Source organism: Rutidosis leptorrhynchoides, chromosome 4, assembly GCF_046630445.1.
Source record: "Rutidosis leptorrhynchoides isolate AG116_Rl617_1_P2 chromosome 4, CSIRO_AGI_Rlap_v1, whole genome shotgun sequence".
Classification (NCBI taxonomy): domain Eukaryota; kingdom Viridiplantae; phylum Streptophyta; class Magnoliopsida; order Asterales; family Asteraceae; genus Rutidosis; species Rutidosis leptorrhynchoides.
This window is the reverse complement of record NC_092336.1, coordinates 29,230,710-29,249,352: the sequence shown is the minus strand read 5'-3', so window position 1 is coordinate 29,249,352 and position 18,643 is coordinate 29,230,710.

Sequence of the window (18,643 nt, the reverse complement as noted above, 5' to 3'; positions counted from 1 at the left end):
CCCGAGGTGTTTCAAAAACGGCTATGGCATCACCCCTCAAGTGTTCCAAAAACGGCTATGGCATCACTTGCTCAATGTGTGTAGAACACGGCTATTACTCACGCTTTCGTACACCAACACGGCTATGTGTACGGGTAACTCAAATAACAACGTGGGAGTAAAACACGGCTATTACTCGCCACTAAATGCACAAACACGGCTATGTGCCTTAGTACAAAACATGGACTAATACGGCTAAGTCCCACAACCTTGGTCACAAAACGGCTATGTGACACCATCAACACGGTACATAAATCATATACATACATATATAGATATTCCACTCACCTCAAAATCTCTTGTCGAAAGATAACCGAGCTTGAACACTTCAATGTAACGCACCTATTACATTTATCACAATATCAAAATCATAACTCAAGTTGGTCAACACTCTAAAGCTCACTCCTAGAGCCAATTTGACCTATGGTGCAAATCCGACCCATTTGCACCCTTAACCCTAAAATCGGGTTAACTCATCACAAAACCCTATCATTAACCAAAGTAGGTTCTTTACACATTTTAACATTAGTTTTAGGCTTCAACTACACATATTAATTAGCTTAAGTTCAATTTGACCCATTTGGCACTTTCAAAGTCAACCTACCCATTTTTGGGTCAACCACTAACCCTTTTACACCCATTTACATAAATCATGGTGTTCTAACCCTCTTACTAGCTAATTAGGGTTCTCTAACATCAATTAACACTTCCAAAACCCTAGTTAACTCAATATTGAGTCTATATGACCCAAATTACCCAAGAATACCCAAAATTAACCAAAAGTGGGTTTTATGTTCACCTTTGACTCAAACCCTAGCCCTAAATCAAAATAAACAAAGGAATTAAGATTAGAGCATACCACAACTACCAAAACGAAGATAATGACGAGATGAACAACTTTAGGACTTGCGATAAAACCCGAAACGAACTCCTTCACCTTCACAATGAGCTTTCTCTCTCAAGGTTTTACCTCTCTCTCTAAAATTGATTTGGGGAAGATAAGGTTGGTAAAAGTGGAGTTATGGCTCTACCAAATCTGCTCTCCAAGCCTTTAATCCGGCCCCAAGGTGAATTTACCAAAATACCCACAAAATATCTAATTTAAAAGAAAGGGAGAATCTGCCACAGTCATATGGCGCGGCGCGCCACCAATCCGCGCGGCGCGCAACCCTCCCAGTCCAGCTTCTTTTGCCTTTTTAAAATATATACTACCAACCCCGATTCGAGTACCGCACATTACACTTATATACACATATGTACACTTCAATTATTCGGGTCTTACAACTCTCCCCCACTTATTCGGATTGCGTCCTCGCAATCCAAGCCGCATGACACGAGGGAAGATAAACCAATATGAACTCTTCGGGCTCCCAAGTGAACTCGGAACCCTTGCTACGCCGCCATTGGACTTTAAAAGTCCTCACTTCTTTATGTCTCAACCTCTTAACTTTCTCATCGAGTATGGCGACTGGTTCTTCAACATATTCTAACTTGTTGTTTAGTTCGATCTCGTCTAAAGGCATCCATGAGGAATCATCCGCAAGACACTTACGGAGGTGGGAAACATGGAATGTATTATGGATCCCCACAAGCTCTTCGGGTAATTCCAATCGATAAGCAACTTCGCCAACACGAGCTAAAACCTTGAATGGCCCAATAAATCGAGGAGCTAACTTTCCCCGTTTTCGAAATCGAATAATACCCTTCCAAGGCGAAACCTTAAGCATCACCATATCGCCTTCCTGAAACTCGATCGTTCGTCTTCGCTTATCGGCATACGACTTTTGCCTATCTTGAGCCTTCTTCAAATGTTCTCGTATAGTATCAATCTTGTTATTCGTTTCAAGAACCAAATCGGTGCTCCCGATTTCCCTTTGACCCACTTCTCCCCAACAGACGGGAGTTCGACATCTTCGCCCATATAGCATCTCATAAGGTGGCATCCCGATACTAGTATGAAAGCTATTATTGTACGAGAATTCCACCAAGGGTAAATGCTCGTCCCAACTACCACCAAAATCAATAATGCACGCCCGTAACATATCTTCCAAAGTTTGGTTCGTACGTTCGGTTTGACCGTCCGTTTGGGGATGATACGCCGTGCTCAGCTTTAATTGTGTACCCATATCTTCATGAAACTTCTCCCAAAATCGAGATGTAAAACGGGTATCTCGATCCGAGATAATAGATATAGGAACCCCATGACGAGCGACCACTTCCTTGATAAACAACTTAGCCAAGGTCTCCGACGATATTGCTTCTTTAATGGGAAGAAACAAAGCGCTTTTCGTCAACCGATCCACTATAACCCAAATCGAATCATATTGAGTCCTTGCCGTCTTAGGTAACTTAGTGATGAAATCCATGGAAATGTGCTCCCATTTCCACTTCGGGATCTCTAGCGGTTGCAACTTACCATACGGCTTTTGGTGCTCGGCTTTAACTTGTAAGCAAGTAACACATCGCTCAACATATTTTACAACATCGCGTTTCATGCCCGGCCACCAATAATCTTTCTTCAAGTCATGATACATTTTCGTCGCGCCCGGATGAATGGAGTATTTCGACTTATGTGCTTCATCGAGTAGCACCCGTCGGTAATCACCCATCTTAGGCACCCACACCCTTCCCTGAAACGACAATAAACCCCGCGGGCCCATAGTAATGAACTCCGATTGGCCAACAATTCGCTCCGCGTGCTTATCGTGAACATAAGCCTCTATTTGGTCTTCACCCATCTTTTCAAGAAAGTCGTTAGTGATAATCAAACGTAACGATGCTACACGGATCGCCGGATGTTGAGTCTTTCGACTTTACGCATCCGCGACCACATTCGCCTTACCCGGATGATAAAGTATCTCACTATCATAGTCTTTCACCACATCCATCCATCTACGTTGACGATAATTCAAATCCCTCTGAGTGAAAAGGTGTTTCAAACTCTTGTGATCCGAATAAATCGTACTCTTGACACCATACAAGTAATGGCGCCAAATTTTTAACGCATGCACTACCGCCGCCATCTCTAAATCGTGAGTCGGGTACCTCGTTTCATGTTCCTTTAGTTGTCGAGAGGCATAAGCAATGACTTTACCCCTTTGCATAAGAACACACCCGAGCCCATTTAAGGAGGCATCACAATAAACCACCATGTCTTCAACACCTTCCGGTAGCACTAACACCGGAGCTTGACATAACTTCTCTTTTAACAATTGAAAAGCAATTTCTTGTTCGTTCTCCCAAACAAACTTCGCATTCTTCCTCGTCAATTTCGTCAACGAAGAAGCGATCTTAGAAAAATCTTGGATAAACCGACGATAATAACCGGCCAATCCGAGAAAACTCCGGATTTCCGTAGGCGTAGTCGGTCGTCCCCAACTCTTCACCGTCTCAATCTTCCCCGGATCCACTTGGATACCGCCTTCGTTCACAATGTGGCCAAGAAATTGGACCTCTCTTAGCCAAAATTCACATTTAGAGAATTTTGCATACAACTTCTCCTTTCTTAACGTCTTCAAAACTTCGCGCAAGTGACGTTCATGTTCGTGCATACTTTTCGAGTAGACTAGTATGTCGTCAATGAACACAATAACCGACTTGTCCAACATAGGTTGGCACACCCGGTTCATAAGATCCATGAATGCCGCCGGTGCATTCGTAAGACCAAAAGGCATAACCACAAACTCATAATGCCCATAACGCGTTCGGAAAGCCGTTTTCTCAATGTCTTCCTCACGGACCCGCATTTGATGATAGCCGGACCGTAGATCGATCTTGGAGAAATACGTCGCGCCTTGAAGTTGATCAAACAAATCGTCAATCCTAGGTAACGGATAACGATTCTTGATCGTCACTTTATTTAGCTCACGGTAATCGATGCACATGCGCATACTACCGTCTTTCTTTTTCACGAATAAGACCGGAGCGCCCCACGGCGAAGCACTCGGTCGGATAAAACCCTTCTCTAGCAACTCTTGAATTTGATTCAATAGCTCTTGCATTTCCGTTGGTGCTAAACGATAAGGAGTTTTAGCAATGGGAGTAGCCCCCGGAACCAACTCAATGCGAAACTCGACTTGTCTTTCCGCCGGAACACCCGGTAACTCATCCGGAAAAACGTCTTCAAACTCATTAACTACCGGAATTTCACGAATAGGTGGTGGCTCATTACGAGTATCAACAACATAAGCAAGGAAAGCCATGCCACCGGTAACAACGGAACGACGTGCCCGTGCAAAAGTGCATATCGGCATCGGTCTTCTTCTCTTATCGCCATGAATAATCATTTCTCCCCCACTTGGGGTCTTCACACGAATACACTTATTATGGCATGCAATATTGGCTCTATAACGATCGAGCCAATCCATACCAACAACGATATCAAAGTCGCCCAAGGTCATTGGAATAAGATCAATTTTAAAAGTTTCGGCACCAAAAACAACATCACAATTTTTACACACATCCACCACTAGCACCGTCTTGCCGTCCGCTATTTCGACTTCTACCGGACGACTTAACTTAGCTAGCGGACTATCAAGTTTAGGCACAAATTTAGGAGACACAAACGACAAATTTGCACCGCTATCAAAAAGAATCCTTGCCGGATTAGAATTAACCATGAAAGTACCTGAAACAACTTCGTTGGATTGTTTGGCTTCATCGTTCGTCATCAAGTAGTTTCGCCCTCTAGCCGACCCCGCCGCCTTCTCAATCTTCTTAACATGATCATTATTCAACTCGGGGCATTCCGGCCTCTTGTGTGTAACATCCCGCCTTTTTCCGTTAAATTTATTTTTAACACCGTCTTTTTCTTTTAAATAATACCTTTCGTTATTTAAATTCGTAGTTTCCGTTGACTAACGTTCACAATAATTCCGTCATTTAATTATAACATCTCTCGTTAACTTGCGTTTTAAAAATATTCGTTTGGTTAATTCCCGCACCCGCTCTGAAACTTGAGGGACTAGTTCCGCCACTTGACCAAAGAGGTGGCTAGTAGTTGACTAGTCAACCACTCACCACCTCCACCCCTCATTCATCCATTTCTTTTTCCTTCTTTCTTTCTTTTTTTTCTCTCAAGAACACAAACATAAATCATCATCTAAATCCGGATCGGGAAGCAAACTTCAAAACAAATTACATATTTGGAATCCTCTCTTCATCCTCTACAATTTGATACCAACTTCATCTCGTTTGGGTAACTTTCTAAAAACTCTAGATTTCTATAAATTCGTGTTTTTGACTTGAAATGGTGTTAGTTAGTGTCTATGGCTCGTGTATAACATGAATATATGTTTTGTTTGCTCGATTCGTTGTTTTGAGTAACTAGTTTGAACATTTGAAATGGGTTTGCTTAATCCTTGATTTTGGATGAGTTAATGTTGTTAGATTGTTAAAGTGCATGTTTTAATTGTGTTACTAGTATCACTAGCTTCGTTTGGATGTGTAGGTTGATTAAGAAAACTTCAAAAACCCGATTAATGATTTTGTGATGTTTGACTAGGGTTTGATAGTTCTTGACATGAACATTTGGATGTTTAAATGCCATGGAATGTTAATTGTTAGTGTTTAGTAGTAATGTATGCTTCATTACCTTCAAAACGGCATATCATATGTGTGAATTGGATTCCCGAAACTTAAAATGCAATTGATGAACTTGAAACTTTGAAAATGGACTTTTAAACGATCACTTGACGAGAAATCGGTTATGGAAAATGTTGTTTTTGTTTGATGATAAGTGCTTAGTTGTGTTCCTTGTCAAAAGAGCTTTCCAACGGTATAAGATACGTCTTCTAGTTGTTTACGGTTTGCGTTTTATGGTTGTTTGAAGTTTTGACCAAGACTTGAACATTTGAAACTGACCTGGTACCAGGCCACGGCCATTGTCGCGCCGCGGAGCAATTTGTCGCGCCGTGGCCCAAAGGGTGATTTTAGAACATGTTTTTCAGGCTTTCTGACCTTCAAAATAGGCATTTGTCGCGCCGCGGAGCAATTTGTCGCGCCGCGACAATTGCCTGTTTCATCCGAACTTCAGCAAACTTGTTTTGGCCATAACTTTTTGACCGTAACTCCGTTTTCGATGAATCAAATATCGTTGGAAACGTAATAAGATTTCCTTTCTAATGGTAAGGTTTTGAAATGTCAACTCAAACTTTATTACAATCGTTCTAACATGCTTTTATACTTGATTCTTGCATGAAACTTGACAACGTGATTCACATGCTATACTATTCGAGTCGTAACGAGCCATAGGACTAATTGAACACATTTCACCCGACCTTGTGTCGTAACCGGTTAATTGATACAACTTATTTGTTTAGGTCAAGGCTAAGCAACTTTCATGCATACGTTACTTTGTGAAGTACTTTTATACTCGTGCACTCGAGGTGAGATCATAGTCCCACCTTTTCAACAAATTTTATTCTTTTAAATCGTGGGCTGAGAAACATATACATTACATAATTATAAACATTTCACATGTATATATACTTTTCATACTTTTATACTTGGAACACAAATACGAATACAAAGATACAGACGAGTTAGAACAAAAGTCCTCAATCCAATTATCATTAGTTCCACTTGCAGGGTGTAAGTGTAAGCGAGTGATTATGTTGTGTGGCCATACGGGTTTAACGAACCCTCATTCAGACGGTTCGCTACCGTTAGTGGATGAAATATAATTTCAACGTGCATAGTGTATGTTCTAACACTATATTCAAAATTCAGAGGGAAGATTCAGTTAAGTTTTGGTAATTGGGTGCTCGTGATACAGACAACATCTTTCAGGATGTATACGCTTGATATTCACTTTATACTAAATCTTATGGTTTACAAACACATCTTTAGAGATGTATACGCCTTGATACTAAACCTTGTGATTCAAAATATACTTTTACAAATACATTTATGATCTCACCAACGTTTTTCGTTGACAGTTTTCTATATGTTTCTCAGGTTCATACATGGCTATTTGATACATGCTTCCGCGTACATTCATACTTGCTTGGGGTCAAGCATACATGCATACACTCTGATTTCTTGCTTGGGGTCAAGCATACATACATACATACGCTAGGGATAGCACTTTTGGATTCAAACTTTTGTTTACATACTTACGCTATTTATAGCAACGGTGTTTTTCAACTTATATTATGTCGCAAGTTATTTCATTTATACTTTATGACTTTTGTAAACTTAGACTTGCTGTCGAATGGTTTTGTAAACTAAACTTGCAAGTCTTGTGCCTTTCAAATGAATGCGACATAATTTTGGTCAAACGAGTCTCATATAGGGACTACGACCACGCAACGGGACCTAAGTTAACGGCGCCGTCAATAACGGTTTTGGTCGGGTCGTTACAGATGGTATCAGAGCGTTGGTTGTAGGGAACTAGGACGTGCATTAGTGTGTCTAACAGAGTCGTTAGGACGCATTAGTGAGTCTAGACTACAACCGGATAGTTAGCATTTGCATTCTGACATACATTTGCTATAAATAGCACTTACTTGACTACTTGTGCATTATACTTGAATCATTCTTAGGCAAACTTTTTAATGGTACCCAACCTTCATCCTACGAACTCGTATTCCGCCACTTTTTGGTAACACACGTGAATTCAAGATTCATACGCGTACGGATGACCGCGACTTCGTTAGCCACTCTAGCTCGGGAACTCTAATTCTTTGGTTGTTATCCACCCCGTCTTAGCTTACTATCCATGAGTATTGTAAAGTTACCACCACCACTCTAGATGAGTATCGTCATCACTGTTTATCACTACGGTTGCGTACTACTTGTTATCATGACTCGTTACTCTTTTCATATCTAAATACATATTGTCTGACTCGAACCACATTGACGTAAACAATCAACTATACACTTCCCTCGGGGAACGCATCTTCAGAGTTGCACCAATTCTTTCGATTTAATACGAGTCACGTTTGAGACGTCGTTACATTTTGTTTATTTTAGATTTTCGCGATGACACGAACTTGAATCTATAGAGTGATGTGGGAATGGAGGTATGAGTTAGCGTAATATAACGACACTCGATCAACGTGGTTATATTATGGTAAGACATACCAAAGTTCTAGTGACACGTGATGGTGGTTAGGCTCGATCAACCTAAACACCACCATGTGCCATGTACATGACTTCATCCGTTCATGTTCGGACATCCGAAAACTCCGAGAATATTTATAACAACCATACCGGGAACACACCTTAAATTATTGTCAAATTATATTTATGCTTCCGAATGAATTACCGATTCCATTCGACTTCAACCATATGTCACACGGGTATACTAGCTCGTCCTCGCGCAGTCTTGTTGACTAACTACAATTTACTCGTTATGCTCGCATCGAGGCGGAAACTTCTCTCGCCTTATACTCGTAATTCTGGTTCAGGAAATCTTTCATTTTAAATTCTCAATGGAGGGAGACTCGCCACGTTATACTAGTATTCACCTCGAGGGTGAATAGTTCCGACGAACGTTTTTGGAAACCGACGAATCTTCCGCGACGCGAATTTTCTTGAGAAACTTGTCCTAGCTAACGTTTTCAATTCCTAGCAAACGTGTTCAATATGCCTTAGGGAAATATACCCCGTTTCGGATCGAGATCCTCGTTTCACTTCTAGATTTTGGAGTGCCTCACAAGAAGTCTCGGGACCACGTTTAGACATGAGTACCGCACATCAACCATAACCCGACGGACCGAACAAACATACGATTTAAGTCTTGAAAACCATAATACGAATTTGTATTACCAACTTCAAATTTACTTGAGAAAAGTATTTTCCTTTAACCGAATCCTCGTACTACAATGATTTTCATTCGAGTTTTAACATCACTCCTTTTGAAACCACATGTGACCGGAAACGTCATTCTCCTTTGTCGAACCAAGTAAACGATGATCAATTCACCGGGGCCGAGTTTATTCATGAGCAACCGAGAAAATTTATTCATATTCAGGTAAAACCCTACGCGACTCGTAATCACCAAGAGCTACGCCGATGTTAGACGTAAACATTTCAAATTCCACGTGGGAAAACCGCGTCACGTTAGGAGTCGCACCTTGGAAAGGTGCAATCCGTTTCGGGAACACGTAGGAAGCTAAATCCGCGATATTTTGATCCTTTAAATTCTTGGGGTGTTTTGGACCCGTCGCTAGCCGTTTAGACTTTTCCGACTCATTTTGGGTCTCCGTTTATCCTACGTTCGATGTATCAACTCAAAGACGTGTTTTGCGAAACGAGAACTTGTTATCTTCTTTGATGAACTCACTATCGACGATAAACTTCATTCCTAGGAGGGCCGGTCGAAACCATGAATCGTGAACCCAAACTCTAAGACGACGTGAAATCCCGACTGTCAAAGTTCGTTGAAATACCCAAGGGAGTACCTTCACTTATTCGTAGAACCGACAACGCAAGATCTCGAGGAAGAAACAACGACTACTACTTCCAACTAAATTTCGGGACGAAATTTCTTTTGAGGTGTGGATAATGTAACATCCCGCCTTTTTCCGTTAAATTTATTTTTAACACCGTCTTTTTCTTTTAAATAATACCTTTCGTTATTTAAATTCGTAGTTTCCGTTGACTAACGTTCACAATAATTCCGTCATTTAATTATAACATCTCTCGTTAACTTGCGTTTTAAAAATATTCGTTTGGTTAATTCCCGCACCCGCTCTGAAACTTGAGGGACTAGTTCCGCCACTTGACCAAAGAGGTGGCTAGTAGTTGACTAGTCAACCACTCACCACCTCCACCCCTCATTCATCCATTTCTTTTTCCTTCTTTCTTTCTTTTTTTTCTCTCAAGAACACAAACATAAATCATCATCTAAATCCGGATCGGGAAGCAAACTTCAAAACAAATTACATATTTGGAATCCTCTCTTCATCCTCTACAATTTGATACCAACTTCATCTCGTTTGGGTAACTTTCTAAAAACTCTAGATTTCTATAAATTCGTGTTTTTGACTTGAAATGGTGTTAGTTAGTGTCTATGGCTCGTGTATAACATGAATATATGTTTTGTTTGCTCGATTCGTTGTTTTGAGTAACTAGTTTGAACATTTGAAATGGGTTTGCTTAATCCTTGATTTTGGATGAGTTAATGTTGTTAGATTGTTAAAGTGCATGTTTTAATTGTGTTACTAGTATCACTAGCTTCGTTTGGATGTGTAGGTTGATTAAGAAAACTTCAAAAACCCGATTAATGATTTTGTGATGTTTGACTAGGGTTTGATAGTTCTTGACATGAACATTTGGATGTTTAAATGCCATGGAATGTTAATTGTTAGTGTTTAGTAGTAATGTATGCTTCATTACCTTCAAAACGGCATATCATATGTGTGAATTGGATTCCCGAAACTTAAAATGCAATTGATGAACTTGAAACTTTGAAAATGGACTTTTAAACGATCACTTGACGAGAAATCGGTTATGGAAAATGTTGTTTTTGTTTGATGATAAGTGCTTAGTTGTGTTCCTTGTCAAAAGAGCTTTCCAACGGTATAAGATACGTCTTCTAGTTGTTTACGGTTTGCGTTTTATGGTTGTTTGAAGTTTTGACCAAGACTTGAACATTTGAAACTGACCTGGTACCAGGCCACGGCCATTGTCGCGCCGCGGAGCAATTTGTCGCGCCGTGGCCCAAAGGGTGATTTTAGAACATGTTTTTCAGGCTTTCTGACCTTCAAAATAGGCATTTGTCGCGCCGCGGAGCAATTTGTCGCGCCGCGACAATTGCCTGTTTCATCCGAACTTCAGCAAACTTGTTTTGGCCATAACTTTTTGACCGTAACTCCGTTTTCGATGAATCAAATATCGTTGGAAACGTAATAAGATTTCCTTTCTAATGGTAAGGTTTTGAAATGTCAACTCAAACTTTATTACAATCGTTCTAACATGCTTTTATACTTGATTCTTGCATGAAACTTGACAACGTGATTCACATGCTATACTATTCGAGTCGTAACGAGCCATAGGACTAATTGAACACATTTCACCCGACCTTGTGTCGTAACCGGTTAATTGATACAACTTATTTGTTTAGGTCAAGGCTAAGCAACTTTCATGCATACGTTACTTTGTGAAGTACTTTTATACTCGTGCACTCGAGGTGAGATCATAGTCCCACCTTTTCAACAAATTTTATTCTTTTAAATCGTGGGCTGAGAAACATATACATTACATAATTATAAACATTTCACATGTATATATACTTTTCATACTTTTATACTTGGAACACAAATACGAATACAAAGATACAGACGAGTTAGAACAAAAGTCCTCAATCCAATTATCATTAGTTCCACTTGCAGGGTGTAAGTGTAAGCGAGTGATTATGTTGTGTGGCCATACGGGTTTAACGAACCCTCATTCAGACGGTTCGCTACCGTTAGTGGATGAAATATAATTTCAACGTGCATAGTGTATGTTCTAACACTATATTCAAAATTCAGAGGGAAGATTCAGTTAAGTTTTGGTAATTGGGTGCTCGTGATACAGACAACATCTTTCAGGATGTATACGCTTGATATTCACTTTATACTAAATCTTATGGTTTACAAACACATCTTTAGAGATGTATACGCCTTGATACTAAACCTTGTGATTCAAAATATACTTTTACAAATACATTTATGATCTCACCAACGTTTTTCGTTGACAGTTTTCTATATGTTTCTCAGGTTCATACATGGCTATTTGATACATGCTTCCGCGTACATTCATACTTGCTTGGGGTCAAGCATACATGCATACACTCTGATTTCTTGCTTGGGGTCAAGCATACATACATACATACGCTAGGGATAGCACTTTTGGATTCAAACTTTTGTTTACATACTTACGCTATTTATAGCAACGGTGTTTTTCAACTTATATTATGTCGCAAGTTATTTCATTTATACTTTATGACTTTTGTAAACTTAGACTTGCTGTCGAATGGTTTTGTAAACTAAACTTGCAAGTCTTGTGCCTTTCAAATGAATGCGACATAATTTTGGTCAAACGAGTCTCATATAGGGACTACGACCACGCAACGGGACCTAAGTTAACGGCGCCGTCAATAACGGTTTTGGTCGGGTCGTTACATTGTGCCCCACTTTACCGCAATTAAAACACGTAACCGTCTTGGCCGTGCATTCACGGGCGTAATGACCCGACTTCCCACAATTAAAACAAGTGGGCGCAAAAGTACCCGTGCCACCTTTCTTCACACTATTAACGCTCTCGGTGCCTTTCCTAGACTTCTTGTTTGAAAAATTCGAATAGCTCGAACCTTCAAACTTCCTTTTCAAGAAAACAAAATCACTCTTCCTAGGCACCTCCGGCTCAAAACCCCGAGCCAACTCAAACAATTCATCGAAAGTCTTAGCCATACCCCGGCTAATCTTGCTCTTGTAGTCGGCATTCAAAGTACGATAAAAATCTTTCATAAGCTTATGATCATCACCCACATACTCCGGGCAAAAACGAGTCTTTGCCAAGAATGTAGACTTGAGGGTAACTAAATCCATGGAACCTTGTTGCAAATGATGCAACTCGTCCCGAATTCGATCAAGATCGGATGAAGTTCGGTATTCCTTGAAAAACTCTTTCTTGAACTCCTCCCACGTCAAGCCCATGCATTGCTCCTCGCCATACAAATTGATTTTATCATCCCACCACAACTTGCCTTCTTCACGTAACATGCTAGACCCAAACCTCGCCTTCTTCTCGGGAGGACACTCCGCGGTACGGAAGGCCCCCTCGATGTCCGAAATCCAACAAGTACTTTTCAACGGATCCCTCACCCCATTAAACGTCGGAGGTTGAGTATCCTTAAAATTTTTGTAGTGGAAGTCTCTCTTTCCATCACCCCCTTCACCTCGAGGATAAACGTTTCTAGCATCAAGGGCCTCTTCAATAGTGGCCTTCAATCGTTCATTTATCATTTCGGTCACTTGCCCATCGACCGACTCTTGGAAGACCCTTCGGACATCCGCAAGAAAATCCGATTTCAACTTCTTAAAGACGGCCTCGACCTTGGTCGAGAACTCGGCGTCTTCACTTGTACTCCCGTTTTCATGATCAGGACCGTTTCTCGTCTTCATTCTATAAAACGAATTAGGTTAAACCATGAAACGAAAGGACAATTATACCCAATTACATACGTATACACCACACTACCCCATCTTGCTCAACAATCGTCGTACATTGCTTGTTTGACCCGATTTGCACCCATAGTAATGGTAGCTAGTCATTACCACGCAAGCACGTCGCGCTAACTCGCTAGTACAACGTCCATCTCGCTTGATGATTGCTAAACACAACACAAACAAATAGCGCATGATTAGTTCACATAAACCTATGCACTAATCATACCGATCCGACCCAAAGTCCTACAAGTCCCGCATAAACACGCACACAAAGTCTAAGTCTAGGCGCCTATCTCAAGTCACCTAAATCCCTTAGACCATGCTCTGATACCACTTGTAACAACCCAAACCGTAACCGACCAAACACGACGAAATTTCAAACAAAAAAAAAAATTTCTGGTGCAGGCCATCTGCGCGGCGCGCCAGGTGGCCGCGCGGCGCGCCAAACCACCTGGACAGCCCGCTGTCCCCGGAAGTCAATTTAATGAAAATGTTTGACTAGTTCTCGACATTTTTAGCCAAAACGCTTTTAACCATACATTCATATATGTAAAACTAGCACATAACTAAGGTATGAACAAGTTTTACAAGGTGGGGCCCACACGTGCCCAAAACGCCACTAAGTTTAAAATACAATGTTTAATACAAATTAGAGTTTCGACCACGAAAAGTTTAATTGCCAAACGATACAACGAGCATGGTGTTTGGGGTTAAACTACCCAAGTCTCGGTCAAACTCCAAAATCATCACATCCCAAAAGCGTCACTAAACAAGACGGGATCTCTAATCCAACCGGATGCCCTTACCCTTGTCCACACCGGAACCTATAAAAATAGTAAACAACGAGAGGGTAAGCAAAGCTTAGTGAGTAAAACATATATATACATGCATATACAACTTACCCACACGCATCCACGATATCAAATAACACATAACAAATCTCGATAAGCAAGCTAGTATCACCAAACGTATCACTAGCAATAATCATAGCATAAATACTCATAACAATAATCAAATGCTAGTATGAACAACAATAAATCATGGTTAACCAATCTCTTCGCTAGGGAACGACTTCGCGAAACAAGTCATCGATGTTCATAACATTCGTTAGCTTCCAAAAACGGCTATGGCATGCTAACCCCCCGAGGTGTTCCAAAAACGGCTATGGCATCACCCCTCAAGTGTTCCAAAAACGGCTATGGCATCACTTGCTCAATGTGAGTAGAACACGGCTATTACTCACGCTTTCGTACACCAACACGGCTATGTGTACGGGTAACTCAAATAACAACGTGGGAGTAAAACACGGCTATTACTCGCCACTAAATGCACAAACACGGCTATGTGCCTTAGTACAAAACATGGACTAATACGGCTAAGTCCCACAACCTTGGTCACAAAACGGCTATGTGACACCATCAACACGGTACATAAATCATATACATACATATATAGATATTCCACTCACCTCAAAATCTCTTGTCGAAAGATAACCGAGCTTGAACACTTCAATGTAACGCACCTATTACATTTATCACAATATCAAAATCATAACTCAAGTTGGTCAACACTCTAAAGCTCACTCCTAGAGCCAATTTGACCTATGGTGCAAATCCGACCCATTTGCACCCTTAACCCTAAAATCGGGTTAACTCATCACAAAACCCTATCATTAACCAAAGTAGGTTCTTTACACATTTTAACATTAGTTTTAGGCTTCAACTACACATATTAATTAGCTTAAGTTCAATTTGACCCATTTGGCACTTTCAAAGTCAACCTACCCATTTTTGGGTCAACCACTAACCCTTTTACACCCATTTACATAAATCATGGTGTTCTAACCCTCTTACTAGCTAATTAGGGTTCTCTAACATCAATTAACACTTCCAAAACCCTAGTTAACTCAATATTGAGTCTATATGACCCAAATTACCCAAGAATACCCAAAATTAACCAAAAGTGGGTTTTATGTTCACCTTTGACTCAAACCCTAGCCCTAAATCAAAATAAACAAAGGAATTAAGATTAGAGCATACCACAACTACCAAAACGAAGATAATGACGAGATGAACAACTTTAGGACTTGCGATAAAACCCGAAACGAACTCCTTCACCTTCACAATGAGCTTTCTCTCTCAAGGTTTTACCTCTCTCTCTAAAATTGATTTGGGGAAGATAAGGTTGGTAAAAGTGGAGTTATGGCTCTACCAAATCTGCTCTCCAAGCCTTTAATCCGGCCCCGAGGTGAATTTACCAAAATACCCACAAAATATCTAATTTAAAAGAAAGGGAGAATCTGCCACAGTCATATGGCGCGGCGCGCCACCAATCCGCGCGGCGCGCAACCCTCCCAGTCCAGCTTCTTTTGCCTTTTTAAAATATATACTACCAACCCCGATTCGAGTACCGCACATTACACTTATATACACATATGTACACTTCAATTATTCGGGTCTTACAATATGATGTTAAGAACATTGACATAAACAACTACGATCTCATATCCGAACATTGTTTTTATAAAACATACGTGCAAAATAAGTTTATATTTATACCCTTTTTTTTATCAAGTAGTCATCTAATCGGTTATACCACATACGTCCCGTTTGTATAAATCCATTTAAAAATCTTTGTGATTTAATGGAATATATTCCCTTGGGTTTTACATTAGATGCTTATGATACCTTAACTCTTTAGGTATATTCATATATATCATTATTAAGTGATCCATACAGATAAGTAGTAACAACATTCATGAGATGCATTTAAATAACTACCAGGTTGATTAAGTATCTAATAAGTAATTGTATCCATTACAGGAGGATAAGTTTTCCTCCTAATTCATTTATGGTCTTTGTGGGAAATATTGAGTTACAAGTCTAGTTTTCCTTGTAACTTCATTTGCACATTTCTTTTCGGATAAAAATTCATTTGTATCCCATACGTTTCACATCTTTAAAAGTGATAACGATTGATCCGAAAACTTTTCTTTTATCGAGCGATTCTAATTCAGCTCGTATTGTTCCTTTCCATTGAGCTCAATCATGTCCATTTTGTATATTCAATGACAGATTTTAGTTCCAGATCATCATCTTTATTCATGATGTCATTGTAACATTATATGAAAATATCTCATAGAGATTTTAATTTCATTTCGGTTCCATAATATTGCATAATTTATCGCAATTTTAGTATTTACATTTATCAATATCCTCTGCAGAAGGAATATTGATTTGTGGTTCTTCTTGAACACTTTCTTTTACCTCATTATCAGCTGATTTTCTTTTTCGAGGATTTTTATCTTCGGAACCAATTGATCTTCCACGTTTGATGCGTGGCAAAGACTCAACAGTGACATTATTGCCAGCTTTTGGAATTTCAGTTCGAGCTGAAGCATTTATCGCTGGTATATATGATTTAGTCACCTTTTTTTTTTATCTGTAAATGCATAAAGTAATTAATTTGCAAGTTCTTGCATATGCATTATTTTTTGAACTTTCGTTTCACATTCTTTTGTGCGAGTTCAATATACCTTAATTGATGTTCACATCATGAAGCATCATTTTATTATTTTTTTTTTACTTCACCCCCTAATCTAGGGAACAATGTTTTATTAAAATGACAATCAGCAAAACGTGCTGTAAAAACATCACCCATCATGGGTTCAGTATATCTTATGATTGAAGATGTTTTATATCCAAAATATATTACCATCTTTCTTTGAAAAAAAACATTTTATTGTGTTGTGGTGATACAATTGGAACATACACTGTACAACCAATGTTCTACGGTGGAAAATATTTGGCTCTTGGCCAAAATCAAGTAGTAAGTGAAAATATTTATGACTTCCACATGGTATAATGCGAATTAATGTCGCAGCATGTAAATTTACATGTCCACATATAAATATTGATAGTTTTGTACTCATTATCAATTGTCTAGTTATTAGCTGCAAGCGTTTATCTATTGATTTAGCTAAACCAATTTTGTGTATGCACATGAGCAACTGGATGTTCAACAACAATCCCTGTAGATATATAATGATCATTAAATGCTTGAGATGTTAACTCACCAGCATTATCAAGTCTCATCCTTTTAATGGTGTAATCAGAATAATGTGTTCTCAATTTAATAATTTGTGCAAGAAACTTTGCAAATGCCATATTACGGCTTGATAACATACAAATATGAGACCATCCGCTAGATGCGTCTATTAGAACCATGAAATATCAAAATGGTTCACATGATGGATGAATTGGTTCATATATCTTACCTTGAATTCTTTCAAGAAATATTTGTGATTCTTTTTCACAATATACTTTTCATTAATCACCATATGTGTTTTCCATTAATCACCATATGTGTTTTTTTTTTTATATAAATCACCATATGTGTTTTTTTTATCATATATCCTTTTCACCATATACGCTTTTAATCATATGCGCTGTGTTTTTCACCATATGCGCTGTGTTTTTTACCATATGCGCTTTTAATCATATGCGCTTTTCATCATATGCGATGTGCTTTTCATCATATTCGCTTTTTATCATATACGCTGCGCTTTTCATCATATGCGGTTTTCATCATATGCGCTTTTATAATATGCGTTTTTTATGTGAATAGTAAATTAATTAATTTCGTTTTACTATTCATATGAATTAATTTCGATTTACTATTTTGTTAATTGAATAATATATATACATCATATACTTGTGACTCCGAAGGCTCAAATGAATTTGACCATATAGTTATATGTTGTACCTTGCACATTAATTTTCAGTAGAAGCTTTAGATGCATATTTTTTTTTTTTGATGAACTATTTGTTTCATATCTAGCTTAGGCAATTATTGTAAACATTTGATCCCTATAAGAGCATTTATCTTTTAGACTTTTAGTTGATTCGTACTTGTCACAATTAGGGATAGCACCCGCGGGTCGTGGATGCGGATCCATTGGATCCATCACCCGTACCCGTGGATTTTTTTTTTAAATCAAATAACTGGAAATTTGGATTTTTTTTTTTAAGAGACATCCAATTGAACCCTTGTTCGTTGAAACAATTTGACTATTTTTTTTAACTCCCCATTTATTTAACTTCGTCTCTTGACCTTGCCACATCACCAAAAAGTACATCACTTGCCTTTGATGTCACCGTCACGGTTAGAAACAGTCTAATATAATGCTTATGGCTCTTTGTATACACATAAATAATTTATGTCCATTTTCATTTCCTTACTTATTTTTTCTATTTTTGAAAGTCAATTACACCGAGCAATCTTTGTCTCATTCTTTGAAACAATCTTCGTCTCATTTCTAAGATTTGAACATTATCTTCAAGGTTAGAAGGTTTGGCTCTGTACCGCCAAATCAGAGTTCCTTTTATTAGACAAGTTAGTGTCCCTTTTATTATTAGACAATTAGGCATTAGAAAATAGTTTTA